Source organism: Lynx canadensis, chromosome D4 (genome assembly GCF_007474595.2).
Source record: "Lynx canadensis isolate LIC74 chromosome D4, mLynCan4.pri.v2, whole genome shotgun sequence".
NCBI lineage: Eukaryota > Metazoa > Chordata > Mammalia > Carnivora > Felidae > Lynx > Lynx canadensis.
In genome coordinates this window covers 3,232,057-3,244,763 of record NC_044315.2, presented here as the reverse complement: position 1 = coordinate 3,244,763, position 12,707 = coordinate 3,232,057, and the positions used below count along the sequence as shown (strand labels likewise).

Genomic DNA, 12,707 nt, shown 5'->3' with positions numbered 1-12,707 from the left:
GGTTCATCCGCGGGGTAGCAGGTGCCGGTGTGCCGTCCACCTTCGTGGCCAAATACTATCCCGTGTGTGGACGGGCCACAGTTTCTTCTATATGCACTTTTGTTCAGGTCTTCTTGGTGGGTACGTGTGCTAATTTGTCTTGAGTGCGTCTAAAGGGACGGGATGGCTGGGTCACGGAGTGTTGGGAGTAGGTGTTTGGCTGACCTCACTACACACTAAACAGCTTTGCCCCAGGGAGGGCACAGTCCCCGGAGTCCCAAGCAACTGGGAACATTGGGGACAGGTCCTGTGACCATGGGCCCAGGCTGGGAGCCTGCCATCCGAGCTCCTGAACCCAGTGAAACCCTGCCCTTTCCAGGACCCTTGTAACAGTCCCTGCCCCTCGGTGGGCTCTCTCCCTGTCCCTTCTGTCTCCCCAAGTCCGTCCCACGCAGAGGCTGTCACTCTGGGTCCTCCCCTGCTCCTCCAGGATGAATTAACGGGACCCCGCAGCGAGTTCAGACTTTTCCGGATACAACTTAGAGCAGGTCTGTCCTGGGGGTCAGAAACACAAACGTCCAGAGATGAACAAGGACCACAGGGGCCCGGCCATCTGTCCCGTTCGCTGAATTGTGTTGTGCCTTGTTGTGTTTCTTTTTTCCCCGTGGGAATAGACATGACAACAAAGGCCAAATTAACATGCACACAAACCATCCCAGCACACGGTCAGCCTTGGGTGCCCTGAGTGGCCGGTCAGAGCCAGGCTCACCGAATCCCAAGGACACGTCTCCACGGGGCTGGCCTGAGGTCTTACACCACGGGGCTTACGTGCATCACCTCCGTCTGCCGGAAGCCGGCTGGTGCTGGTCCTCGAGCCGGAGGGCACTTGGGGATCACCCCGAAAATCTGAACGAAGTGGCACCCGGGCTCCAACCCAGAAGTTGGGGGTGAATTTACCGTGTGGTCAGGGCTTAGAATCGCCGAACTCGCCACCCGGCTCTGGCCGCCGACCATGTCTGGAGAACACCCCGCACTAACCGTTAAGCCTCTCAGCCACAGCTGGCCCCTGCACCCCAGAACGGTAACAGAGGGATGGCCACCAAGCTCCTGGCCGCTGAGGCCTTGAAGTGCCCCTGGGTGATCCCTCCCATCAGCACGCCTCACGGGCTGCTCTGGGGCCCTATCTTTGGGCTGGAGGCCGTTCGTGATTTGCAGGTGCCCCAGAGGCTGGACAGAACCCCCTCCTCCCCTTGCTTTCCCCTGTTGTGTGTAGCTCTCTGGGACGGCCCCCAGGCGGGCGGTGGAGGCTGGGGCACGGGGCGCCCGGAACCTCACTGAGCACGTCCTGCAGAAACAGCACCCTCCTATCGTGCGGGATCAGGAAGGCGCAAGGCTTTCGCTTCCCAGTATTCCCCGAGGGTCCAGTTCTCGGGTTTCCTTTTCGGTATAACATATGTTCCCAAGAAACAGACTAAGTACACAAGACCGCATACACCACAAGGCGTTTTCTGCATGATTTCTTTGGGAGCCCTACTGTAAATAAGCCAGCAGCCTCTGCTGCACACCCACTGGGGGAGGAAATAGCTACGTAAATAGGGCCCTTGCCACAGGAGGAAGGCAGGAGCGTCCCGGGTGCCATTCTCTGCCAAGCCACCGCCGTTTATCACTCACACCAGGAAGACTCCAGTCCTGGAAAGAACAGGGGGGCCGTGGACTGCAAATAAATGCCACAGGACATAGGGTGATCTTGAAGGCCAGTTAGGGTGCAGCCTGTGTTCCTCGCGGCCACCCCCACGTGCCCCAGCACCTCGGGAATGTCTGTGACTAACTGGAACCTACCACCAGCTCTGCCGGTGTCTGTATGTGTCTGGCCTGCTTCTCTGCCTGGAATCTCCATGCAAACAGGTGTTGGTTGCCATATTTGGTAGTGATTTCAATGACCGGAGATGGGTCTACACCCAAGATGGGTCTATAGGGAGAATTGGTAGTGATTTCAATGACCACAGACGAGTCTACACCCAAGATGAGTCTATAGGGAGAATTGGTAGTGATTTCAATGACCACAGACGAGTCTACACCCAAGATGGGTCTATAGGGAGAATTGGTAGCGATTTCAATGACCAAAGAGGGGTCTACACCCAAGATGGGTCTATAGGGAGAATTGGTAGCGATTTCAATGACCGGAGATGGGTCTACACCCAAGATGGGTCTATAGGGAGAATTGGTAGTGATTTCAATGACCACAGACGAGTCTACACCCAAGATGAGTCTATAGGGAGAATTGGTAGTGATTTCAATGACCACAGACGAGTCTACACCCAAGATGGGTCTATAGGGAGAATTGGTAGCGATTTCAATGACCAAAGAGGGGTCTACACCCAAGATGGGTCTATAGGGAGAATTGGTAGCGATTTCAATGACCGGAGATGGGTCTACACCCAAGATGGGTCTATAGGGAGAATTGGTAGCGATTTCAATGACCAGAGACGGGTCTACACCCAAGATGGGTCTATAGGGAGAATTGGTAGCGATTTCAATGACCAGAGACAGGTCTACACCCAAGATGGGTCTATAGGGAGAATTGGTAGCGATTTCAATGACCAGAGACGGGTCTACACCCAAGATGGGTCTATAGGAGAATTGGTAGCGATTTCAATGACCAGAGACGGGTCTACACCCAAGATGGGTCTATAGGGAGAATTGGTAGCGATTTCAATGACCAGAGACGGGTCTACACCCAAGATGGGTCTATAGGGAGAATTGGTAGCGATTTCAATGACCAGAGACGGGTCTACACCCAAGATGGGTCTATAGGGAGAATTGGTAGCGATTTCAATGACCAGAGACGGGTCTACACCCAAGATGGGTCTATAGGGAGAGCACAGCTCATGTGGGCGTCAAGGGTGACACATAGGAAGGAGAGGAGCCCCAGGCATAGACTGAAGTCACTGGCAGAGTCCTGAGGACCCCGGTGAGGGACAAGCCAGGGCCACAGTCTCCTCCCTCTCCCAGGGGCACTCGGTGTCAACACACTTCAAACCCTATTGCACACACTTAACACGAGAGACCAAACAGGAACCGTGGGCCTCCCTGCCTACATCTACACCAAAATAGTGGTACTCATGCTACGGCTGGCTGGCTGGCCCTCCCCATTACAGCCAGTTTTCCCCGGGACCATCACCGAGTCCCCACGGGTCCTCTCTGCCATGCTGTGCCCACGAGGAAGCGAGTGCAGGGCTTGCTTGTTCTGGAACTTTCCCCCTTCCTCCACACTCCCCCTTGGAGGCTCAGGGACCGTTCTTATCACCCTGACACCAGGCAGGCACTGTCTGGGCCAGGGAGCCACATTACTGGGGATCGTGGGGACTAGTGTGTAGGTCTTCTGGAGTCGGGAAATCATGCATGAAAGTGGGGTGAGGGGCAGAAGGTGCTCACCGGGAAAAAAGGAAAGGGCGGACCACCTGCCACGAGAAAGCGTCTGTCAGGTGCCACTTTCCACAGAACATGGCCGTCCCGGAAGACCCTGTATCTCAGTGTCCGGGCTCCCCTACCCCTGGCACGCAGTCCCTTCATTCCGGGGTGAATCCGGAGTGAGGAATGGAAGACAGCTGCCATTTCTTTGACCCGCACCCCACAGAGGGTTGGGGTCTGCAGCCCCCCCCACCGCCTCTGGATCTACTCTAACCAGTAAGTATGGCAGATGAGACAGGCCGGGATGCCAGCTTCCCGGCCCAAGCATCACGAACGACTGTGTTCTCCTCCCGTCTCCTGGGACGCCCCGGGGGACCTGAAGCATGTTGTGGAGATCAGCGCGGGAGCCTCTGAGCCTCTGTCGTAGCCCAGCCGAGCCTGCGGCGTCCCGCACCAACTTCCTGGAGCAGAGGAACCACCCGGCCAGGCCCCGCCTGACTCCCTGACCCGCAATGACCCCAGATCCATAGATCGTCTCAGGTCCCCAAGCTCTGCGGGTACGTCGTCCGGCAGGTAGGTAGACTGAGCATGAGATACCCGCGTGTTTTCCTAACACTATTTCTGGCTCGCGTCGGACTCACCCAGAGACGCCCCTTCACGTCTTTAGACTAGAGCAGGGCCCCCCGGCCCAGTCACCTCCGCAGGACATGGTGTCCCTGGAGCTCTAGCCACCGGGGGCTTGGCGCCCAGTCTTCGAGGACATTGGGAGCTGCCAGAGGACAGGCCGACCCTCGGACCCTCGGTGGGACACCAAAAGCTCTCGCTCTGTCCTGCTGGGACCGTGGGCTGGGGGCCCGGCCACGAGGTAGACCAGCCCTCCAGGCAGCGCTCGGGACACAGTTGCTCAACCCCAGCCCTGGGGACATCTGGGCGGGCGAGGTCGTCCGTGTTTCCGGCCGCCTGCCGGTTGTGAGACACACACACACGTCTCCGGGTGTTGCTGACTATCTCCAGGGGTCAACGCTGCCTCTGCTGGACAACCTCGGCCCTCAAGGGTCCTGCCCTTTGCCAGCACGAAGCCACCGTTGCAGCACAGGGCGCGGGCCCCCAGACGCAGCCTTCGGAAACGTCTGCCCCGTTCGCGTCACCAGGCCCCGGGCCCGCTCGCCTTTCGCATGTGGCCGTGGAGGGGGAGGGGTGTGCGGTGACCCCCGCCCCGGGGCCGCAGCCAGGGGTACTGCAGGCCTCTCCCCTTCTGCCTCCAGCTTGGGGCCCGGACCGTGACGCAGACGAGGGACAGAAAGGGCTCAGAGAATCGTGCGCCCGCTCAGGGGTCAGCGTGGGAAGGCTCCTGTGCACCTGCGGCCACCGTCCTGGCCTGGCTCAAACCCCACGAACCACAGGATCTTGACCTGAGTCGAAGGCAGACGCCTAACAGACGGAGCCCCCCCCCCCGCCCCGGTGTTTATAATACGCCTAAGTAATTGCCGTCCGAACAAAGACAGAAGACCAGACTGAATTTGCCGTGTTCCATACTCGCCAAGTGCCCCACGATGCGCCATATACCAAGTCGCACAGCCGGACAGCGCCCTCCCGCGCCAGCCGGCCGTGCACGGGCCACAGAAGGGGGCTGGGCGTGCTGCTGTCTCGGCCGAGCAGACGCCCCCTCGGCCACACCGGTGGCTCCTGCCCCCATTGGAGAAGGCCCTGCCCTCAGCACCCCTGCCCGGGCAGGTCCGTCCAGAGGCAGGGCGGATGCGCGGACACACTTGGCAGGCAGGCCCCTCGCTGTCTCAGTGCCCGAGGCCACACTCAGCTCCGGCACCCCCTTTCCCACGTGGAGGCCTGCGTGTTTACAGACAGCACCCAGAACTTAGGACGTCCTGGTCCTCCCCCCACGGCTCTGCCATCCATCGTCCGTCTCCCCAGAAGCAGCCCAATTTCCACGGGAGACGGTGCCAGAGGTTTGGATTCCATCACGTTTGATTCCGTGTCAGCTGGGAAAGCCTGTTCTTTTCAAATAGCATAGCCGGGGCAGGCACCCTCTCCCCGAGCCAACTTTCCAGGGCTGAAGGTTATTTGTTTCTTGCCAAGAAGTATTAATACTGTTTTCCTGGTGCCATCAGGGAGCGGGAAACTGGCCCGGGGAGCAAAGCCACCCCCTCTCCTCCTGACCCCTAACTTCATCCCATAATCCTGCAGCAGGAGCGGCATCTCAGGGTTCTGGAAGATAAGCCAAGGTGACAGATCCCCTCCCACCTCCTCGCGGGCCAGGGGGCGTCCTCTCGCCCAGCATATTGGCTCGGAGGAGCACGGGAGGAGCCAGCATGCCCCTCGGCCGGGAGGTCACCGTGGTGAGGGTAACAGGCGTTTCGTGAGCGCCCAGGGTGTGCCCGGCGCCGGCCCTCTTGCTGTGATGACACATCGCTCCCTTGAGAGGGCACGCTGCTCGGAGAAGAGCCGCGTGTCCCAGACTCGGCCCAGAGCTGGGGTCGGCTCTCACGCTGCCCCCCTCCCCCCTCCCAGCACTCACGCGCTCTCCTGCCTGCCTCGAAGGGGCCCACAGCCCACGCCCAGCAGGGGACCACGGGGATGCACGTCCGTCGCCGAGAATGTGCCATGAGGATAGGAAGACGATGCCCCCCCACCGCCGGCCATGGGGAGCCGGGGCAGAGTGGGAGAACCAGAGGGAAGCCTAGGGGAGGGGCCCTCACGCCCCCAGAAGTTCGAGGCCAGTCCGCAAAGCCCAGGAGGCACCGCGGGCCGGACCGAGAGCCCCTCTGCCCTGAGGTCCGGATGCTCGTGGGCCCGTGATTAGCTACTGACAAGATGGCCTCACGGCGGCGGGGGAGACGGTTGCGTCTGGGCCGAAGGGAACCACTCCACCCATGCCCTGGAGCCAGAAGACGACATGCCCGGAGAAGGGATTAGAAGCACAGTACCAGATGCGAGGCAGGGCATGCCCGGCCTTAGACTCCCAGCCCCAGCATCTCGTCCAGAGCGAGCTCTGAGGGCACAGGACCCCGGAACACAGTGTGCTGTCTCCCCCCACCGCCGCGGTCGTCGTCAGAACCGCAGCGTTTTTTCCAGAGGGGAAAGGAAGCAGCAGCAGCCTGCCCGTCCCGGAAACCTTGCCAAGGGCCAGATGTCACGGCAGACGTCCCAAGGCAAAGTCAGCGCTCCCCGGGGTGCAGACCCTGGCTCCCGGCTTGGAGAATGATTGACTCTGTGGTTTTAAAAGCAGCCGCTTGCACTCAACCTTAAAAAAGCATCAAAGCACGGAGCCCACAGTGTGCAGGCTGCGCTTTTAGCAGGCCACGTGGTAGACAAGAAGGCCATCCACAAGGTCAGAGCCCGCATCACAGGCCCATAGCGGTAGGTAATAAAGTCTGAGGGAGGCAGGGGGCTTCGGTTTTGCGGAACCCGGGGCACACGGGGAGGGCATGTCCAGGAAACGGATCGTCACGGGTTGTCTGTGCGACACTCTGCTCCTGTAAGTGGGTAACAAATTCGGCTCAGGTAGCTTCTTGCAAACCCTGCGGCTCGAGTGGAAACAGACCCGACCAGGTGTCCTGACGCCGGGATGAAGGAGGACATCGCCCCGCAGGCCGCGGGCTGGCACCCGCTTTGCCTCTGGCACCTCTTGGTGACCCCCACCCCTGAGGGCCGCCTCCTCCCCGGCCCCCTGCCCCCTTGCCCACCCGGGTGCCCGACCAGACCCGCGCGGGGGCTTAAGGCCGCGAGAGCCGTCTGGGCACGTGGAGGGGGATGATCGTTCCGCACGCACGTTACGATCGATGGCGACAGGGGTACTTTTCTGGCAGACAAAACCCAGCTCAGCCTGCGGGACGCGGTAGAGGTTGCTTCCACGGTCGCACGGCGTCTCCCGCGGCTATGTCTCGTCTCGGGGAGGTGACTTAGCCAGGCTGGAGCGGTCGGGCCCCACCCCACGCCCCCGGCCCCCAGCCTGCCCAGATCTCCTAAGTGACTTCTCTTCGGGCTCCAAAGCTCTGCTCATGCGCCCCTTCTTCCAGACTTGGCTGCACGGCCCCACATGGAGATGGTGACCTGGGGCGACAGGGGCCCATCGGGAACTTTACGAGGAGCAGGTCGTACGCCCTGTCGCGACGCCCGCATCCTGTGATGCTCCGGGAGACGTGGCTTCCCTTCCTGGTGCTTCCATCGGTACCGGTGCTCCTCCTTCGCGGCCCTGACCCCGCACAACAAGCATCTGCGTGCGCTACCCGCCCCCCACACCGAGGCCGTGTGACCTTCAAAGTCAGGGACTTTGCCTCATCTCTGCGCTCCTGGAGCCCGTCAAGGTGCTGTTTGCATAGATGCTGAATAAACATACACCGGGATTAAAGGCAGTTAATGGAATGGCAGCAATGGAAGAAATTCTAGGTCAGTGGCTCTCAAACCAGCAGGCATCAAAATCCCCCGGGGAGCTTGTTCACAGGCAGGTGTGTGATTTAGCAGGTCCGACGTGGCCACCGGCTGCTGCCGAGGTCCCGTCACCTCGCCTATGAGAGCCCTGCTCTGACGAAGGTCTGTCCCCAGCCGCCTACGTGATAGAACTGAAGCGGAGGGTGTGAGGTGGGAAGAAAGCTTCTAACATCCTGCCCGCCCAGCTCCTGTTCAGGTGCAGCGGCTGCGGCCAGCTCCGGAAAGCTCGGTCTCCCCGCGCGGGACAAGGTCTCCACTCAGCTTGCAGCGTCCTGACGGCCTCCAGCAACGGCCAGCTCTCCCAATTATCCTCCAGGAGGGCCAGGCGCCGTCCATGCTAACCCCCGCATTCAGGAGAACGAAGACAGAGGCAGAGACCCCCCGGCATCTAAACGAGACCCCGGATGTGTGTGGCGTGGGATTCACAGACACCTGCTGGTATCCGTTCCTCAAACTCCCCAGGGGACCACGGTGTGCGTCCAACACAGGACACACTGTGTCGGCCCAGTGACGGCCACCACCCTACCGATGTGTGCGCTGGATCCCCACAGGGACAAGACAGGGGACCCATGTCACTGAGCAGAAGCCCATCTCCTCTCCTCCACGTCCAATGGGGCCGTCTCTGTGCAAGAGAGTGTAAGAGACCCACACCGCACTTTCTAGTAGGGCACCAAAGCAGTGGTCGTCAAGACCCAAAGCAGATACGAAGCTCCTTTAAAAGAAAAAGAAATATGGGACGCCCGGGTGGCTCAGTCAGTTGAGCATCCGACTCTTGATCTCAGCTCAGGTCATCTCACGTTTTGCGGGTTCGAGCCCCGCATTGGGCTCTGCACTACAGAGCCTGCTTGGGATTCTCTCTCTCTCTCTCTCTCTCTCTCTCCCTGTCTCTCTGCTCCTCCCCTACTCTCCCTCAAAATACGTAAATAAACATTTTAAAAATTAAAAAAGGAAAAAGAAAGAAAGGAAAATAAAAGGGATCATGCGTCTCCTGTCTTGGGTTAATTATTCTCATCATACCGTGACTCAAAAAATTAGGTATGCGTTTCGTACGCCCTACAGCTTTCATACAGCTGTAAACCAAAACGATTGTCCAATCAGAGGCTATAAAAACAGCAGACCCAGTAAAACACAAACAGGCCGCATTAATGTAACGTGACAGGTAATGCTGTCTTGCGGAAACGAATTTGCCAATATCGGGTTCGGGGCGGGAAGCCTCAGGCCTCGTTGCACAGACACTGGTTTGGGATTTTAATTCCAAGGAAACAAATGCAGGGAATGTGTGTCCCACGCCGACGCTGCTCGAGCCTGTCAGTAACCGCAAGGCTCTGTGTGGCGCCCAGCGTGGCACATCTGTCCACCCCGGTCCCACCCTCTGTCCCGCTTCTCTCGTGGGTCAACGATTTAGGCGGCACAGCTGGTGCCCCTCAGCCCCCTCTCATCCAGGGCGAGTATTACGGCATTTTCCTTCCCACAAGTGTCTCCCCTCTGCCGTCCCCTGCCTCCCCCTACCCCATCCGCGGGCCGGTCCCCTGCCTCCCACCGCGGCTGTCCACCCGCCCACCGGCCCCCCGCCGCCGAGTGGTCCTTCCCACGGCAAAGCAAACTCCGTGCGCCCTGGCTCCACACGGGGTCCCGCCGAATCTCTAGCAAAATCCACCTTCCTCGTGGTGCGGCCCTCCCTCGCTCTGCCCTCTCCGTGTGTGCTCCGGCGCCCTTGGCCGACACCGCCCGGCACTGGCCTCCTCTCTGCGTCTCCAAGCTCCAGGCTCCGCCCACCTCGCCTCGTGCCAGCGCGTGTCCCGCCCAAAGTGCTGGAGAGGTCTGTCCACCCCCGGCTGCGCGCGGGACAGGAGCCCCGGGCAGGTCCCGGCCTCCGCCCTGTCCTCGATTTCCCGTCTTTGTTTGGAGGGTTCGTTTAGGTAAGGCGAGCTGCTATAGCGGGTAAGCCCCCCAAATCTCGCGGCTCTGCAAGCTGTAATTAAAGTTTGCTTTGCACGGGTGTAAAATCAAACAGGATTGTTCCGGCAGGCGGGGCTTGCAGGGGCCAGCCCCCCCCCCCCCGGCTTTCAGGGGACAAGGACACGATGCAGACCCTGAGGCAGCAGGTCCCTGACACATGTCCGTGCAGCAGGCGCCCCGCGAGGAGCCACCCCGGGTTCCTCAGTCCTTCAGGCCTTCGCTTAGCGGGAGCAAGGCCACGGCCAACAAGCAAACAGGGTCTGGGTCACGGGTGGGCAGGTCATTCCTCGTGTGCTTACGCGGTGGTTCCTCCCACTTACCGCGGTTTCATTCACCTCCTCATCTCATCACACGGTGTTGATCACCCCCCATCATCACGAGAAGGGTGAGGACAGCACAGGCAGATGTTTTAAGAGAGAGACCGCATTCGGGGCGCCTCCGGGGCTCAGTCGGTTGAGTGTCGGACTTTGGCTCCGGTCACGATCTCGAGGTTCACGAGTCCGAGCCCCGTGTCCGGCTCGCTGCTGTCAGCCTGTCAGCGCAGAACCTGCTTGGGATCCTCTGTCCCCCCTCTCTGCCCCCCCCCTGCTTGCACTCTCCCAAAAATAAATAAATACTAAGAGAGAGAACACATTCACATAGCTTCTATTGTAGTATATTGTTATGATTGCTCTAGTCTATTGCTATTGTTACTAATCTCTCATCGTGTCTACTTTATAAAGTAAACCTGGCATATATGGGTTCAGTACTCTGCGTGGTTTCAGGCATCCACTGGGGGTCTCAGAAAGTATCCCCCATGATTTACGGAAATCAAGGCCCCAAATGACTCTGTGTGTGTGTGTGTGTGTGTGTGTGTGTGTGTAGAATACATGACATCCACCCAAATGAGAACAACCAAAGGGATTATTTGATGCTTGCCGTAGTCACTTGACTTTGTCAGAGACTCACAGGTGGGCAGGGGTGCGGGGAGGCTTGACACAGGGAAAGAACGGGAGGGTCCATGTGCTGAGCAGAGGCAGTGAACCTGGGGAAGCTGGGAGTGGGCCAGCTAGCGGGGGCGTCCTGTGTGATTGGTTGGGGAGCCCGTTGGGCATCCTGGTTGGTCCTGAGTTGGGGACAAGAAACTGGGAAGCTGGCAGTTTTCAATCAGGTCCTGCCGTTCTGGGCTGGTAGCTGCAGGACTTACTGGCCGGGTGGTCTGGTCACTCACTGTCTGTTTGCATATTCAGTGTATCTGAATTTATATAGAGATATAGATAGATAGATGATAGATAGATATAGAGAGAGGGAGGGAGCGAGAGAACACAGGCGAGGTCAAGAAAAACAGGGAGGGCTTGAAAGCCTATTTAGGTCTCATGAACTGTCGTGAAGAGGAGTCTTTGCTCCAAGGGAAACTGGGAGCCCTGGAGGGTTTGGAGCTGAAGGGAGCCCTGGCCTCGCTCCAAGCGCTGCAGGAACTGACGGTAGGCGAGCGAGGGTGGAAGGGGGAGCGCCACAGGAGGCCACTGCACTGATCCACTGATGCGGCGGCCACGTGGCCCAGAACAGCGGCCGTGCAGGTGGGAGAGGGGTCGGGGCCAGAAAGGCGGCCACACAGGTGGGCTTCGAGGAGATCAAACGTCCGTGGCCTCCCGGGACACACTGGCTGTTGGGCTGGGGCAGCAAGCGTCAGGGCAGATCTTGGAGGGCACTGCACGCACGTGACAGACGGCCACCCTCCCCACGCACCAGAGGAGCACCTGGGACTGTAAGCTGTCTGTCGTGCGTGTGCAGGGCCCTCCAAGATGGCCGCTGGCGTCTCGCGTGAGAGAGTGACTTCCATCCGGCCCAGGCCCCACGGGACCAGGTGCCATGTCTACTCTGCTCCTCAGAGACAACACTCTTGGCCACCTCCTTCTCTCCAGACTCACCCTTTCCAGGGGATGATGAGGGACTTGTATTGTCGGAGGAACTAGGAGGTTTCACAGCAGGGTCCCCCGTCTGCAGAGGGCCCGCCCTCTGCCCGTGCCCTTTCCAGAGTGTTCCGGGGACTCCGGCCACCGGCGGGTGAGCCCAACTCCTGGGTGTGCAGACCAGCATCCTTTGCCCTAGATATCGCTTAGGCGGATCACTTATCACGCCCTCACTCCGATGGCCATATCCCTTATCTTTTTTTCTTATTTCCCAAGAAGTGGAGAATCTGATCCCGGGACATGTTTTCCGCCACGCCAACCGGGCAGCGGGCCGTGAGCTCCCCGAGAGCTGGGCTTGTGTCCCTGAGAGCTGGGTGTGCGTGGACCCCTGAACGAGTGAGACGGCGGGGGGCAAGTCAGTGAGTGGCCACGCGTCCTGTGCAGAACAGAGTCCCAGAAGCCACGAAGGCGGAGAACGCAGAGGCCGCCGGGCCCGTGTGATTTGGGGGGTGGCGCTCAGCCCTGCCCCCCACCCGTCCCGGACCCAGCCGCGGGCGGCCTACCAGCGGCTGTATCTCAGTTCCAAGGATGCGTGCCCTGTCTGTGGAAACCGCTCGGAGCACACGCTCTGCACATGACATTTTAGATGTTTTCTCGTTGTCCTTGCACTTTCCCTTGAGACCCACTTGAGCCCAAATTGGAAAACCGCCCACCTGCCCCTTCTCTCATTTCTCGGCTCTGATTTTGCCATGAAGGTTCCGGGGAGCCTCCCCCAGAAGACCACACGCGTGATGATTTGTCCTTCGAGACCACATCCTCAAAGAAAAATCCAATTTAAAATGGAGAGCACCAAAGAGCCCCCGGCCTCAGGAATTGAGAACCCATCTCCGGTGAATATATCCTTTTCAAATTACTCTTTTGCTCTGAGACCTGGGGCACCTGCCCCTGCCTCCCGCAGGACCCGGGGGGCAGCTGTGCAGGTGCGGGCCCGGAGGCACGGGTGACACAGAGGGGCAGCGA

At 59.6% G+C, this 12,707-nt stretch overlaps 1 long non-coding RNA gene across 1 annotated transcript; it reads left to right on the top strand.

Annotated features, from left to right (window-relative positions):
- The first annotated feature begins 6,658 nt into the window (after nt 1–6,658).
- LOC115499501 lies at nt 6,659–8,343 on the top strand. Its single transcript, XR_003964176.1, has 2 exons — nt 6,659–6,765; nt 7,425–8,343. It is a non-coding gene; the product is annotated as an uncharacterized LOC115499501 (long non-coding RNA).
- The last annotated feature ends 4,364 nt before the right edge of the window (nt 8,344–12,707 follow it).